General features: G+C 41.8%; 1 protein-coding gene across 4 annotated transcripts in view; it reads left to right on the forward strand.

The window, feature by feature from the left end:
• Positions 1-7,009, forward strand: part of GPR19 (G protein-coupled receptor 19) — a 32,848-nt gene that overhangs the window by 12,734 nt on the left and 13,105 nt on the right. The window contains exons 1-3 of one of the 4 annotated variants that reach the window (XM_015561668.1): positions 1,304-1,793; positions 1,884-2,114; positions 2,932-3,088. The gene's annotated coding sequence lies outside the window, so the exon portion shown is untranslated. Of the gene's footprint in view, positions 1-1,303; positions 1,794-1,882; positions 2,115-2,931; positions 3,089-4,077; positions 4,242-7,009 lie in introns of those variants that run through there. The other 3 variants (XR_001513269.1, XM_015561669.1, XM_015561670.1) reach the window with 3 other exon arrangements.

Consider the following 7,009-nt stretch of genomic DNA (forward strand, 5'->3'; position numbering starts at 1 on the left):
CCCCCTCCCTCCCCCTCTTTAAAAAAAAAAAAAAAAAAATTTAAAAAAAAAAAAAAAAAAAAAGAATCATGCAAATCATTTTCAAAATAACACTTTAGCCATACAAGTATTGTAGGATTTTATGGGTTTGGATGAAAGGTAACTGTCTCTTTATCTTCTTCCAAATGGCTAGGAATATGTTTGGTGATTACAAAGTTAATATTTTTAACAGAATTAGTGTTTACACAACATACCTTCTAGTAATTATTAATAATATTCTGATTCCTTGTAAAATTATTTTGTTATTTTTTCTTTTTAAAAAATTATTGTCATATTAAGCCATGACGTACACATACAATCACCCTAAAAGGAATGAATAATTTAGCCTCTATTTTTTTTTTTGGTCTCGAATAATTTAAAGCAATCTTTTTTATTTATTTTGTCAAAAGGCCATAGTAATGAATCCTATAACATTAGTTTGACAAGTTATCTTGGTCTAGCCGAAGACTCATGATGCGGACTAGTATAGTATAATGTGCCTGTCCTGGAATCAAGGTTAGTTTCAAATCCTAGCTCCCACACTAACTAGCTGTGCAGTTTGGGGCACATTATTTATCTTCTCTAAGCCTTGGTTTACTCATCTGTCTCATAGTTTGATAGAATTAAATGACATCATATACTGAATTGGACACAGTAAATGTGAGTTGTTTCTATTGTTGTTGTTATTGACTAATAGGAGAGATAATATTCAAGTCACCAGTCTGCTGGTTTTATAACAGTTTCTTCAAACACGTATCAGCTTTCCTGATAAATGAATTTTCTGAAAGTGGCAAGTATTAGAATTAACACAGTTGAATTTCTCTGTGAGTCTTATAGAGAAAAACCAGAATTAACCTGACTCTTCTAAAATAAAAGGAGTAAATATGTCTTAAGCTGTGGATATTGCATCAGGAAGGAATTTCAATTTCTTCACTTGATCTTAGCCAAAAAGTGGAACTTCAATTTCTTGAAATCATTCCCCAGCTCCCCTGAGCTACCTCTTTTCTCACAGTTTGCATTTCAGCACATTGCAAGTCAGAACTTCTCCCCAAACATAAATATTCAGAATTGCCATAGTTAGGATTCTGAGTTTAAAATAATAGTTATATGCCAGCCTTAGGAGACAAATATATAACTGGTTTACATTTCTGATTTGGGTAGTCCAAATGTTATCCAAGGAATTAACCTTATTAATCACATTTATTTTTGTTAAAATAATTTAGCAGCTCACATGAAAATATATTTATCTTTGCTCCTGTGAAATTGTAAAGCATTTAAAAATTGTTCCTCATGTCAAACATCAGGTGTGGATCTCAAGCATCTCCCAGTGAAGGCTGTAGGTCTTTGATAAATGGCTTCACAAAAGTCAGAAGTCCCAGCCTGAAGAGAAATACGTTTCTCATGTTCTTCCCACCGCTTGGTGATGGCACTCCAAAGTCATTCTATGAAGCTGGCATTTTCATTCAGTTGCAACTAAACTGTTTTTTTGTGTTTTTTTAAAATATTTTTAAAATTGATTTTTAGTGAAAGAGGGAGAGAGAGAGAGAAACATTGATGTGAGAGCTGCCTCCCTCCCTAGGCATGTGCCTAGAACCTGAATCGAACCAGCAACCCTTCAGTGCAATAGACAGTGCCCAACCAACAGCTACACCAGCCAAGGCACCCCTACACAGATTTTTCAGGAAAGAAGCTGTAGAGGATAGAGTTACCATTGCAGTGTCCACACAAATTCCTAGAATCCTTTCAAGATTTAGGGTCAGCAACAATTCAGCAAGGTAAGGGCCCATTAAGTAAGTTTGGCTCTGAAAATGCTAATTGGAAATCCTCCTCAGCAATTCAGCCCCTTTCCTTCTGCTTTTCTGTAGCCAGCTGGGTCCCATGGTGACCGGTTCTGAAAGGAATCATCCCCTTCAGCAGTTACCTAGCGCCATGGCAACCGAGACGTCAGCAAAGCAGGATAGACATTGGAACAAAACAGCTCCTACCAGGCTTTCTCCCTGCTTCTCTAATTCAGCCCTGTCTGAGGCCTAGGGGTGGGGTGAAAGACGTGCAGACATCCACACTCAGGAAATCCTGTGTATTTCGGTGACTTTTCCGTGAGCATAGACATATGGGCATAGTAAATTGTGTTACCAGAATTCCTCTAAAACATAGAGCATATTTAAAGGGTGGGGATGGATTGTGGGAGGAGAACAAGGAGGTAGATATGGAATGCCCTTTGGGTTTAACGTTATATAAAATTTATATTTGTATTTACAAAGTAACCGTAAATAGATAGACAGGGAAACTGGACCCCCAGATATATGGCTGGCCTGATGTCTATTTAGACAAACGACCTCAGGGAAGTATTTTAAAACTATTTTTATTTACCTGAGAGTTAAAGGAATTAAAAATGGCTTTAGTGAACACTGAAGGGGTTGTAATGCTGTCCGTGGTGCTGAATACTCCATTGTCCCATATGTGCCAAGGGGGCTCCGGAGGCTGGGTAAGGAACCCCTTGTCATGTTAGGGGACTGATGATAGGAAAGAAAGGGAATGGGGAGAAAGCATCATTTCCAACTCTACCAAGCAACTCTGAATGCCCAGAAGAAAACGTTCAGATGAGAAAGAAAACAAAAAATTAAGTGAAGCATGCCGAAGGTTTGGGTAGTTGAATCTTCCCTTTTCACATGGAGATTTCTGCCTGAGCCAATCAGATGGGAGATTTCTGCTGCTTTGCTCCCGAAAGGAAAAGTGGGGGGAGGGAGCGAGAAGATGGCCACATTCTCCCCTGGAGCCACATGATCCATTTCCCATGTGACACATTCCAGAGCCTTGGAAAAGAGAAGGGAGGGGCACCCAGAGAGTGGGGCTGGGGGCGGGAAGATGGTTTAACAGTCAGCCCTGCACAGCGTCATCTTGTCTTCTTACCAGGAAGCGGGCTGAGAGCCAAGGCAAAGGCAGAGGACAGATATGAATGTGTTCCCAAGCTTTCCTGGTGGCTTATGGCATTCTCCAAACTCCCATGTAAGGGCTATTGCTGACCAAGAAGACCCAAGGAGACTGGCTCTAAGATCAAGTCCGGATGGAGGTATGTGCCAGAGATCCTGCGGTATTGTGGCTGAAATTCGGCTTAGAGAACATAAGACCTTTTTTTTTTTTCCAGGCGATTTGGGGCTCTTATCTCGGCTTATTGGCTGGTTAGGGGCTTTAGTTTTGTTATGGGTCCCGCAAAGATGCCTAGGTAGTTCTGCAAAATGAATAATTCACCAGAGTAAGTGCCTGTTGAAGAAACAGATGGAAATTCTGTATAGTGGTAATTCATAAAACAAAGCAGTCATTGATGAAAATGATCTTTTTCTTTGAATCCGGGAAGGAGGAAAAAAAAATGTTACTGAAACCAACTAGATTTCATTGTCACTGAAATAAAATCCTGTTTCATCCCTCTCCAGCTGTTTATTCTGTGCTCATGCTCCCAGAGGTTGTTGGCAGTGGCTTTGGTAGATGAGGGGGCAGGCGTGCTGTTTTTTTGTGCTGTGCAAGCCTCTTCCTCCTGATGTTCCTGATACCAGGAGGGCTTGTGATAGTTTCCAGCTCTGGTTCAGGACAGCAAACTGCCACCGAATTTCAAGCCTTACAGAACAGCTACCAAGAGCCCCCCCCTCCCCCCATGAAGTTCTCAAAGGAATCTCCCAAAGTTACAGGCTAAAATAATCTGCCATGTATTCAAATCTCGGTATCTTGACCATTTCTACCCAGCATAGAGAAGGAAGCTTACAAGTTTAAATTTTACTTTGTCTATATTTTACAAATACTTACAAAGTTCTTACTGTATGTAAGGCATCAGTCTAAGCACACAAAAATCAATCATGTAATCCGTATGATAACCCTCTGGAGGAGGTGTTATGAGTACCCACATTTTGGTGATAAAGAAACTAAGGCACAGTGAGGTTAGGGGACTCTCCCACAGTTGCACAGCTAGTAAATAGTAGGAACAGGATTTGGACACAAGAAACTTGACCCCAGAGTTCATGATCTTAACCACTGAACCATGCTGCTTCTCTGCTTGTGTTATTTCAGATGATGTCAACAATTGATTTGGTTGCACATTCTGTTCAGTTGATGCCACTAGAAGATTGAATCAGCTTGCCTGGCTAAAACAGATCCCCAGTGAAATCTATATTTAATCTTGAATTATCCCAATAGTCACATTCTGTACCCCCAAATAACCCAGTAAGTAATAGCCTGTTCTCTTCCCCTTATGCTGTATAGATATCTGGTAGTAAAACACTGTGTTACTATGGTGACCAAATGATGTCTAAAGGAAAAAAAGAAATCTGGAATTACATCATGGTTGATTTTTAAAAAAATCAAACCTAGAAACATTCTTCCATCCAGCATGTTCTCTTTAAAAGCACTTGTCCGGGTTCCAAAATAACAGATTCAACGCTTCTAAAATTATGAACATAAACTATGATATCAAACTGCTTAGATATATTGCTTTAAAATAATATATTTTAAAACAAGGGAATCGATCTCTCTCTTTGTAAATTATTTTAGGTTTTTAAGGAACAATGAGGAAGTTTTTGTGGTGTTGTTTTTTTTTAACTTCTGGAAATTTCCGAGATACAAGGATTTTCTTCCTTTGGTCTGTGTAGTTTCCCTTCTGGGCCTTATGAAATAAAAGATGACTGATCTCGTGCTGTGGGAAAACTAAGAGAATTTGCTACGTCACAGATACCAAGAGGAAGATAAGAGAAAGGAGTCTAAGATTTGTAAAATTCTTCACTAAATGAGGTATTTCCCTTCAGGGTTTCATTGAAGAAGACTTTGAAGAGTAATTACGTGCCCTACAGTATTGAACTTTAGTTAGTCCTTTAGAGTAAGCCTTCATCCCTGCTGAAATCTACATTTCCCTGGGATAACTAACGCATTCACACTAATCTGGCCAACTGGAGGGAGCTTCTTGTATCCTTTCATCTTTGGATTGCTAGCACTTAGCACCAGGCCTGGTTTATGGTGAGCTTTCCATATATATTTGCAGATGAAGAATGGGAAGACTCAAGTCTGACAGCCTTCTGCCAGTTTGGGGCCTGGTAGGAGCCATTTTGGGGCCCGTGCCTATTTTGTTTTGCATGTGTTTATAGGGAGGATTGTGAAGAGATAAATGTGCAGTAGGAAAAAATTATGCCTGAAATTTATGTATGCTATAGTCAGAGTGACCCTGGAACAATGGCACATTAGAGTTCAAAACACTCTTGGAGATTACCAATTCCTTTGGCATCCTATATAATAAAAGTGTAATATGCAAATTGACCCTAACAGCAGAACACCTGGGAGCAGATGCTCAATGCAGGAGCTGCCCCCTGGTGGTCAGGGGTCCCGGTGCTCCCCTCAGCCGCAAGCTGGGCTGATGGCTGCGAGCGCAGTGGTGGTGGCAGGAGCCTCTCCTGCCTCCTCGGCAGTGCTAAGCATGTCCAACTGATGCCTTAGGCCAGCCATCAGTTGGACATTCCCTGAGGGCTCCTGGGCTGCCAGAGGGATGTCTGACTGCCAGCTTAGGCCTGATCTCCCAGGGAGCGGGCCTAAGCTGGCAGGTGAACATCCCCTGAGGGCTCCTGGGCTGCCAGAGGGATGTCTGACTGCCAGCTTAGGCCCAATCTCCCAGGGTCCCGGACTGCGAGAGGGCGCAGGCTGGGCTGAGGGACCCCACTGCGTGCATGAATTTATTATGTACATTTAGAATGAAGTTCTCCTGATATTTTATTTCATTAAGTTTATTGGGTTGACATAGGTTAATTAGATTATGTAGGTTTCAAGTAAACATTTCTATGACACATCATCTGTATATTGCATTGTGTGCCCACCAGCCAAAGTCAAATCAACTTTTGTCACCATATATTTGGCTCCTTTACCCTTTATCTCCCATCCCCTTCCCTCTGGTAACCACCATACTGTTGTCTGTGTCTTTGTCTTCTGATATTTTTATTTACATCTTGATGGAGGCACCACTAACATTTCTGATGTTTTGCCTGGCACTATTTCCTAACATTGAAATAGTTCACTTTGGGTTGAGCAGGTCAGTTCCTTCCCCAGGCAGTCCTATCCTAATCAACTGTGAGTCCCAGTGCCCAAAATGCTGCCCTAAGATCCCACAGAGCTACAGGATTCCTCCCAAGAGAACCCTGGGATCTTCAGTGTCAGAGTAGGTCGGAGCCAGACGACCTTTCCCAAACAGAGTCCAAAAGATTGTCTCCAAGTATTTGAAAAGTTGCTTAGGATTTGAATTCAAGCTAACAGACTAATTAGGGTTAAAATAGTCACAAATATAACCTTTCCTATTATTTTTCCATCTAATTAATTCATTAGGGAGAGGAAGAGTAGGGTTTGTGAATAAGATACACGTCCCTGAATCCTGTTCACTCACCCTACTTACCTGCAGTGTTTGCTACCTGCTGAGTGGACTGTGAAAAAGAAACAGCCCTGCTGCTGGAAGCAAGTGCCACACGCCCCCCGCACTCATGCAGGCCCTCTCAGATACACAGAGAAGGCTAGTGCACACAAGAGGGCTTCCACCTGGAAGCCTACCTGGGCTTCCTACTCATCCCTCTCGAATCTAAAAGGTGTAGTCTCCTCAACCAGCTGAACAGGAGAAGACAGAAGAAAGAGAACGTGGAGTCTTCTCCTGGAGGAGAGGCTTTGAATTTGGAAGCTAGGCATGAAAGAGGAAATAAGAAGAGGTTCAGCGAGCACAGGTGAAGGATATGAGAAAGTGATACCTCCATCCAGCCTTTGGGTCACAGTAACCTGCCCACCACTAGCAGATGCTGCCAGATGAGTCAGGCCAGCGGGATTATCACATCCTTTCCTAAGGTGTATACACAGGGAGGAGGAAAGACTCGAGTGGATGCAGTTTCTTCTCTATGAACCAGAGCACAAAATGGGATGGGATGAGAGGTTCCCTCTCCGAGAGGATGGCTTTAAAAGCAGAAGGGGAGTCACCATCGTGAAT

This window comes from Myotis davidii, unplaced genomic scaffold, assembly GCF_000327345.1.
Source record: "Myotis davidii unplaced genomic scaffold, ASM32734v1 scaffold1017, whole genome shotgun sequence".
NCBI lineage: Eukaryota > Metazoa > Chordata > Mammalia > Chiroptera > Vespertilionidae > Myotis > Myotis davidii.